Genomic DNA, 9,658 nt, shown 5'->3' on the forward strand with positions numbered 1-9,658 from the left:
AAGATAACCATAATCAAACATTATATCCAAAGTAAATCATTGAAACAGACACATTTAAAACATTGTATTAGTGTTAAAAGGTGTTAAAAGGTATGAAAATATTGACAATTTAACTTAAAGTAGTATTAAAACCTCTTGATGTATGATTACATATCAACCATGTGGTAATGTATTCCTTGAGATAAACAACTCAAGATGATATCAGTGTTTCATAAGATGCTATAATAATTGTCTACCCTAGAATGAAGAAGTAGACCAGGTTGTGTTAAGATATAGTAGCAAACCAGACTGAGTTTGCTGAAGCAGGTGAATGGTGTTCAATTCTTAATGTAGTAAGGTGAAGCTGAAATAGTCTTTGGTTTTGTCTGGAAATTTCTCTTCCTAAAATTAGTGCACTTTGATCTTATCAAATGCCACCTAAAATTATGCGTTTATTGGATTAGTATTAACAAAAGTTATGCATGCATTGTAAAGGCTCCAAGGAAATATGATGAAGCAGTCAAAAGTTAAGTAGGTTTTGTTGTTCACAATTTGTGTGTTAAAATATGGAAAGCATGGATATTTGAACAACTCTGGCTCTTAACTCTAAAAGTAAACCACAAGACTTGTGAAAGTAGTTCTTCGGCACATTTCTAGAAATTGAACATGAAGTGTTTGATTTAATATTGAATTTTAAACAAAAATCCAGGGTACAAACTCAAAACAGATTTGAACAAGTCAATAAAACCTAAAAGTGCTGAAAAAACAAGGAAGTGTTTTCGATATAAAAGATTCACACTAACTCTAACTGTGCAAAAAGGGCACTTGTTTTGATGTAAATAGCCAGTCACACCTAAGTGTATAATGTTAAAGTTACTGATTGATATGTTATAAACATCCTCATGAATGCCACCATTTTGCCATTACATTAAATAATCAAATCAATCATGTTGTGGAAAGTGAATATTGTACAGAAATTATGTCAGAGAAAGATAAGGAATCCATAGAATTGTACAGTTACTATAAATGGTATCAAACAAGAATGATTACTGTATACACTTTTATTTTTGCTAGGATTTAGTTTTATGGACATTGCAACACCACCATAGCAACACACACACAAAGATAGTTATTGGTCCAAGAGATAGCAAGAATTTCTTTGACAAAAATGACCAGGTGTCTTGTTATGATAGTTGGATAGAACATCCCATGGGACATCTGAAAAGTGAAGTCTTGAGTGTCGTGAGCGGTGGGGCGTGACATCAGAGGTCAATGACATTAAATTTGACCCGTTTTCCTGTAGAATTCGTATTATGCATGCGAGTTATTAACAACAGCCTCGATTTTCACATTTTGGTGTCTAATGAAAGATATTGAAATTATCTATCAAACAAAACCAATATCAATGAGATTTGAAAATGTTTGACCCTAATTTTGAGCCAAAAGCGTCAAAATTTAGCATTTTTACCCATATTTGGCAAATTGACCTGACATAAAACTTATAATTTCCTGAAAAGCGTGGGTGCATTACTTTAAGATTCTTACTCAAAAACTGACCCATTCTGTTCACAAAAAGATGACCAAAAACAATGTGTGTGGGTAAAGTCGTTTTTGGGCAAGGACATTTAAAGTGCAATGACCTCTTAAATTTACTATGTAAGAGGTTTTCTGCACATATAGACTGTGGGCTATGCTAACCTCACTCCCCAGGGGATTCATGGAGGCAGGTATTTTGGGACCCTAATGCATTGAGGTTTTGAAATCCGCTTGCCTACACATTGGCCAGCGGTGGATGAGGCGGTGAGGCGCTTTTTCAAAATGGCTGCCAAAATCACAAAAATCAACATAACTAGGCCAGTGAAGCTCCTAGCAGCATAATTATGATGTCTACACCCATGTTTGTAGGGTCAAGGAATCATATAGTATCACTTACATCAACAGGGGACCTAAATTTCCAAGATGGCTGCCAAAATTTCAAAATGGCCGACATTGAAAATGAAAATTATCTATATCTCAGTCCTTGAAGCTCCTGCAAGCATAATTTTGATGTCTATACCCATGTTTGCAGGATCAAGGAGTCCAATAAAATTACTAAGAACAGCCCAGGACACAAATTCCAGGATGGCTGCCACTGAATTTTAAAATGGCTGCCATTTAAATCAATTTTGTCTATATCTCAGTTGTTGAAGCTCTAAGGAGCATGTCTCTATCGTTATGCAGTATTGTTGAAATCAAAGATTCCAGCCAATACATTTAGGTTTTGAAATCCGTTTGCCTTCACATTGGCCAGCGGTGGGTGAGGTGGTGAGAGCGCTTTTTCAAAATGGCATCAATAATGACACCATAAATAATCAATGACATGTCTATTACCTAAACACAAGAAGTATCAAAGCCTTAGTAGTATAAGTGGGTAAGTTAGCTGTCCTGTGAACATTTGGCAATATATTATAATATTGTACTAATATACACATGTCAGCTACACATGGCAGCTATTGCACTTACCCACTTGGGCACTCAACTGTCGATGTCCCAACTCCAAGATCAACGACTAATCTAATCATATTCAGTAACTCTATTTGTAAAAGGATTAATTCTAGGAAAAAAATGAAACGATAGCTAAGAGTAGCTTGATGACGTAGCTCCCAGTTGCTGATTGGTGCTGGGTTTACTGTATGTACTGGTGATACTGGTGTTGATACAGTAGCTCCCAATTGCTGGTTGGTACTGGGGTATCTATCTACTGCTGGTATTGGTGATGATAAAGTAGCTACCAACTGATTGTTGCTGGGTTTAGCTATCTACTGCTGATATTGACGTTGATGAAGTAACTTCCTATTGCTGATTGGTGTTGATGAAGCAGCTTTCAATTGAAGTAAATGTTCATTGGCGCTAAGGTAGCCATCTACTGCTAATATTGGTGTTGACGATGACGAAGTAGCTGCCAATTGCTGCTTGTTGCTGTGTTAGCCATCTACTGCTGATATTGGTGTTGATGAAGTAGCTTCCTTTTGCTGATTGTGTTGCTGAAGTAGCTTTCAATTGTTCACTGGCGCTAAGGTAGCTACCTACTGCTGATATTGGTCTTGAAAAAGTAGCTTCCAATTGCTGATTGTTGTTGATGAAGTAGCTTTCAGCCTTGTTGTTCATTGGCTGTAAGCTAGCTATCTACTGCTGATATTGGTATTGATATAGTAGCTCCCAATTGCTGATTTTTGCTAATGTAGCTATCCACTACTGATATTGGTGTTGATGAAGTATCTTCCAACAGACGGCCTGAAGATGCACCTAGGATAATGTGTGAAACTGTTGCCTCTCAAAACCGTGATTCCAGTTGAATAGTTTTAAAAAAATCTAATCTTATAATATCAGCAGTAGATACCCCAACACCTGTCAACAATAGGGAGCTACTTCATAAATGCCATTGACACCAGTAAGCACCAATCAGCAATACTGCTTCACGAACACAGATATCAGCAGTTGAAAGCTAGCTTGGAAACAATCAGCAATTGGAAGATACTTCATCAACACCAATATCAGTAGTGGATAGCTACATTAGCAACAATCGGCAATTGGGAGCTACTATATCAACACCAATATCACATGTATCAGCAGTAGATAGCTAGCTTAGAGCCAATGAACAATAAGGCTGAAAGCTACTTCATCAACAACAATCAACAATAGGGAGCTACTTCATAAACGCCATTGACACCAGTAAGCACCAATCAGCAATAGGGCTTCATGAACACGGATATCAGCAGTTGAAAGCTAGCTTAGAAACAATCAGCAATTGAAAGCTACTTCAACAACACCAATATCAGTAGTGGATAGCTACATTAGCAACAATCGGCAATAATTGGGAGCTACACTATATCAACACCAATATCAGCAGAAGATATCTAGCTTAGAGCCAATGAACAATAAGGTTGAAAGCTACTTCATCAACAACACTCAGCAATTGGAAGCTACTTCATCAACACCAATATCAGCAGTAGATAGCTAACCCAACAGCAATCAACAATATGAAGCTACTTCTTCAAGACCAATATCAGCAGTAGATGGCTACATTAGAGCCAATGAACAATTGAAAGCTTATTCATCAACACCAATATCAGCAGTAGGTAGCTACCTTATTGCCAGTGACCAATTGAAAGCTACTTCATCAACACAATCAGCAAAAGGAAGCTACTTCATCAACACCAATGTCAGTAGTAGATGGCTAACACAGCAACAAGCAGCAATTAGTAGCTACTTCGTCAACACCAATATTAGCAGATGGCTACCTTAGCGCCAATGAACATTTACGTTACTTCAATAGAAAGCTGCTTCATCAACACCTATCAGCAATAGGAAGTTACTTCATCAACGCCAATATCAGCAGTAGATAGCTAAACCCAGCAACAATCAGTTGGTAGCTACTTTATCATCACCAATACCAGCAGTAGATAGATACCCCAGTACAAACCAGCAATTGGGAGCTACTGTATCAACACCAGTATCACCAGTACAGTAAACCCAGCACCAATCAGCAACTGGGAGCTACGTCATCGAGCTACTCTTAGCTATCGTTTCATTTTTTTCCTAGAATCCTTTTACAAATAGAGTTACTGAATATGATTAGATTAGTCGTTGATCTTGGAGTTGTGACATCGACTGTTGAGTGCCCAAGTGGGTAAGTGCAATAGCTGCCATGTGTAGCTGACATGTGTATATGAGTACAATATATATTATAATATATTGCCAAATGTTCACATTACAGCTATTGCACTTACCCACTTATACTACTAAGGCTTTGATACTTCTTGTGTTTATGTAATAGACATGTCGTTACCATTATTTATGGTGTCATTATTGATGCCATTTTGAAAAAGCGCCTCACCGCTTTTCACCCACCGCTGGCCAATGTGAAGGCAAGCGGATTTTAAAACCTAAATGTATTGGCTGGAATCCTTGATTCCGACAATACTGCATAATGCATCAGAGACATGCTCCTTAGAGCTTCAACGACTGCGATATAGACAAATTTGATTTAAATGGCAGCCATTTTAAAATTCAGTGACAGCCATCTTGGAATTTGTGTCCTGGGCTGTTCTTAGTGATTTTATTGGACTCCTTGATCCTGCAAACATGGGTATAGACATCAAAATTATGCTTGCAGGAGCTTCAAGGACTGAGATATAGATAATTTTCATTTTCAATGTCGGCCATTTTGAAATTTTGGCAGCCATCTTGGAAATTTAGGTCCCCATGTTGATGTAAGTGATAATATTGGATTCCTTGACCCTAAAAAACATGGGTGTAGATATTATAATTATGCTGCTAGGAGCTTCACTGGCCTAGTTATGTTGATATTTGTGATTTTGGCGGCCATTTTGAAAAAAAGCGCCCTCACCGCCTCACCCACCGCTGGCCAATCTGCAGGTAAGTGGATTTCAAAACCTCAATGCATTAGGGTCCCAAAAATACCTGCCTCCATAAATCCCACTTGGGGGAGTGGGGTTAGCATAGCCCACAGTCTATATGTGCAGAAAACCTCTTACATAGTAAATTTAAGAGGTCATTGCACTTTATATGTCCTTGCCCAAAAACGACTTTACCCACACACATTGTTTTTGGTCATCTTTTTGTGAACATAATGGGTCAGTTTTTGAGTAAGAATCTTAGAGTAATGCACCCACGCTTTTCAGGAAATTAAAGGTTTTATGTCAGGTCAATTGGCAAAATATGGGTAAAAATGCTAAATTTTGACGTTTTTGGCTCAAAATTAGGGTCGAAACATTTTCAAATCTCATTGATATTGGTTTTGTTTGATAGATAATTTCAATATCTTTCATTAGACACCAAAATGTGAAAATCGAGGCTGTTGTTAATAAATGGCATGCATAATACTAATTATACAGGAAAACGGGTCATATTTGAGGTCATTGCCCTCTGCTGTCACGCCCCACCGCTCACCACACTCAAGACTTCACTTTTCAGATGTCCCATGGGATGTTCTATCCAACTATCATAACAAGACACCTGGTCATTTTTGTCAAAGAAATTCTTGCTATCTCTTGGACCATATGTAATCAAGAGTTCCGCAAAATTTGCTGTCGTAGTGCACGTTAGTAACCATTGGTTACTGCTCCAAGCCTGGGCTCATACACCTGTTCCGAATTTTGATATGCCATAGGCTTTGTGTTGTGATCATTTCGATCAGTGGTTCGTAACAAAGAAAGCATGATGCAGTTGACCTAGCAACAGTCATATTCTAACGTGCACTACAACAGCGAATAAAGCATTCCAGTAATAGTAGCAGTAGTGAAAGTAGCAGCGTATACAGTATTCATTTGTAGCAAGAACCTTACCAACCTGTTACCATGAGTATTTTTAAAGGTTTACTATGTATATATTTTATATATTGGAATAGCATGTACCTGCAATATGTATATTGTTATGTTAAATTGTATAAGAAAATGTTTAAAAATGTACTGATTTATGCCAGTTGTTAAGTTAACCCAGTCTGTTAGACGCCAAACGCTTGTTCTTTCATGGCCGTGTAATTAAGTTTGGCAGGCTGAATGATGCACCTTGATACTGAAACGATTTGTCAACAAATGCTTTCCGGTGTCATTTTCAGCCAAAGAATTTAAGGAGAGAATGCATATTTTTCTTGTTTGCATATCCTATAGAGCTATTTGGTCATTGGTTATGTCAAGCGTACATTCTCCCTGTCAAATTCTATGGTTCAAGCCTATATAGGATGAGTTAACTTAATATTTCCTTAAGAAGAAATTTACTATGTGTCATTCCCTTGCAGAAGCTTCCAGCACTGATGATCCTGGATGTGATGGTTTATTTTGTTGTAGGCTGATTAAGCTGTGCACATAATGAACCTTTATCCAGGAAGAAATCCTGAGAGAAAATTGATTGATATATTGTATCGCTGCCAGTCTTATGTTCAGCTGCTGTTGATGAATGTGGGAGATCTAGAGGTTCTGTGAACAAGAGTGCAATTTGACTAGACCAATTTCTGTGTTTGAGAAACATATGAATGAAAGTTTAATAGGAGTAAAGTTAAGTAGCTAGTGTTTTTCCCCTATGCAGGTATGCACTAAGAAATAAGAACTCAAGTTGAAAGTAGCATGTATAAGTTTTTGTCCAATGCACATTTAAAAAAAAATGTTATTTTGTAAAACCTTTCATAGCATGTTCCCTATGCTACTGATGTATTACATACCTTGAATGGTGGTAAATGGGAACAATACTAATAATAAGTAATGGTTGTAAATATATAAAATCTAAGTACACTCTGTAAAAATTAATGCAAATCATATTGATAAAATAGCACAGAAGTGTAAGGAATCAGCTGGCTGTTTTCTTATATCCTCCACAAATGGCTTTCATGGATGCGTTCATTCCAGTAATTGTGAAAACCAAACGTCAGTTCAGAATATTTGTATGCCCCTTGTTTATTTGTCTTGAATTTAAGGGAATTAAGTAAGCTCAGACATTGCCTCCAGCTAGCACTATAAAAAGTATGCATATATTTTGAACTGACAAAATTATGGAATCATTATAGCTCGCATAGAAGCAGTTTACCCACTGGGACAGCAAACAAACATGATTTTCCAAGCATTGAGGGTCCCTTCTCTCTCCTGTGATCTCCCTTGCTTGTTTACATGTAAATTGCACATTAGCCCAGTTAGTGTACTATAATGTGTGAGATTGCACATTTTAACCTCGTTTGTGCATTCAAAGAGGAACTTGGTTAACATCAACTCAGACGCGCGTGTTGAGCTAGAAGATTAGCAATGCCTGCTTAACCATTGGATGATATGTTACAGCCAACAAATTACAGGGATTATTGAAGGAAAACTTAGGAAACAAAGTGCTTCCTTTTTAAGTTCCTCTAAACAATCAGAGTGTGACAATAACAAACCACAATTAAATGAATTCAATATGTGATAGCTGAGACATTTATATTATGTGGCTACTGTGTTACATATGGGAAATGTGGGAAGGGGATTAATGGTGTGTTTGTAAGTTTGTGTTGTTTGTCAAGGCAATATTTTGTTTAATTTCTACTTATTGCACAATTGTAATACCCAATGGTGTACTTAAATACCCTGTGAAAGACTAAGCTTGAAGTGCTTTATTTTTACAGAGTTTTTGATTAAAACAAGGGATCCCCAGTTTTATTTGCCAATTTCCCATAGAGCTCCACAGGTAAGCTGCTAAGTGGTTTTCTTTTATTTCACTTCATTATTTTGGCTTAAAATGATCAGAAAACCTCCTTGACAGTTGTTACCAATATACCTACATGTACGAGGGGGTATCAAAAAGTTTTAGAAATCGCCCAGAAGTGAAAGAGCTATATCAATGGAATTTTGTCAGTGCAATCACTGGTCTGTATGTACATTATGGTCCAAAAATGGTCTCATAGGTATGTTTACTTTTTTTACAGGTGGCACTAGATGCCAATAACCCACTGCCCCAGTTACTGCGCATAAACTGCAAGGTTGAGAAAATTGAGGCAAGCAGCATTATTAAGATTCTGCTTTTGAAGGGTTGCAGTTCCTAGAAAATTGATGATGAAATGAAAGTTATCTTCGGTGGTGATTGTGATATGTCACTGTCGCTTTTTGGAAAAGGAATTTTTATTTCATTACAGATTTTCTGGGCACTGTAACCCTAAAATGGAACTTCATCATGGTGCATGCCTCAATTTTTCTCCATTTTGCTGGTTATGCGGTTACATAGGCAGGTAGTGACATCTAGCTCCTGTAAAAAAAGTAAACATACCTATGAGACCATGTTTGCACCATAATGTACATAAGGACCAGTGATTGCACTGACAAAATTTCATTGATATAGCTCTTTCACTTCTGGGCGATTTCTAAAACTTTTTGATACCCCTCGTATTCAGGTATTATTATGTAATTAGTCTAGGAGCTAAATCTCATGTGGGCCTTATTTAAGGATTGAGTTTAACACCCATGTCTACCAGTATTTGTTATCATGAGGTGTTAGGATGGACCCTCTAGATCACCGCTAGTGGGTAGTGGACTCAATGTAGGGTACTTTTTTGCTAGAGGTCAAGAAAGGTCACACAGGGGTAAAAAATTGATAATGCTTTGATCTTGTTGAGAGATATATCAAATTACTTGTCTGATGGCAAGGATTAAGAAAATGTATAGTTTGTGCTATCTACGACAATTGCTATTGAGTTATCTTACACAAACCTCATTTTTAGGCAAAATGAAATTAAAATGTACATTATCAATTTCATTGTGCGATGCTATGATGTTTTAAAAGTATGTGGGGTCTGCATCTCCTTTATGGTAATTCTGCTAATCTTGATTTTCCAGCAGCCAATCGCAAACGTGTACGGCTGCGATATTGCAGCGCGATGTAAAAAAGTGCAACAAAATTCAACTTTCACCACGTGATGAGAATTTTCACAGCCGATCTGGTAAAACCTGGCTCAGATTTCCATCACAGCTTATGTTGTGAGGAATAAGAAACCTAAACATTCTAAAAACTTTGTTTCAAATGCCCCAAACCTAAAAGTGAGAGCACCCTGCTTGGAAATAATATCAATGGTGCAGAGAAAGTCCGACAACGCCACCAAATGTCAGTGGCTGACATCCTCTATGAGTTTTCTGGATGAAAGCTTCCCGTTTTGATAAACTAAATT

Source organism: Amphiura filiformis, chromosome 5, assembly GCF_039555335.1.
Source record: "Amphiura filiformis chromosome 5, Afil_fr2py, whole genome shotgun sequence".
Taxonomy (NCBI): Eukaryota; Metazoa; Echinodermata; class Ophiuroidea; order Amphilepidida; family Amphiuridae; genus Amphiura; species Amphiura filiformis.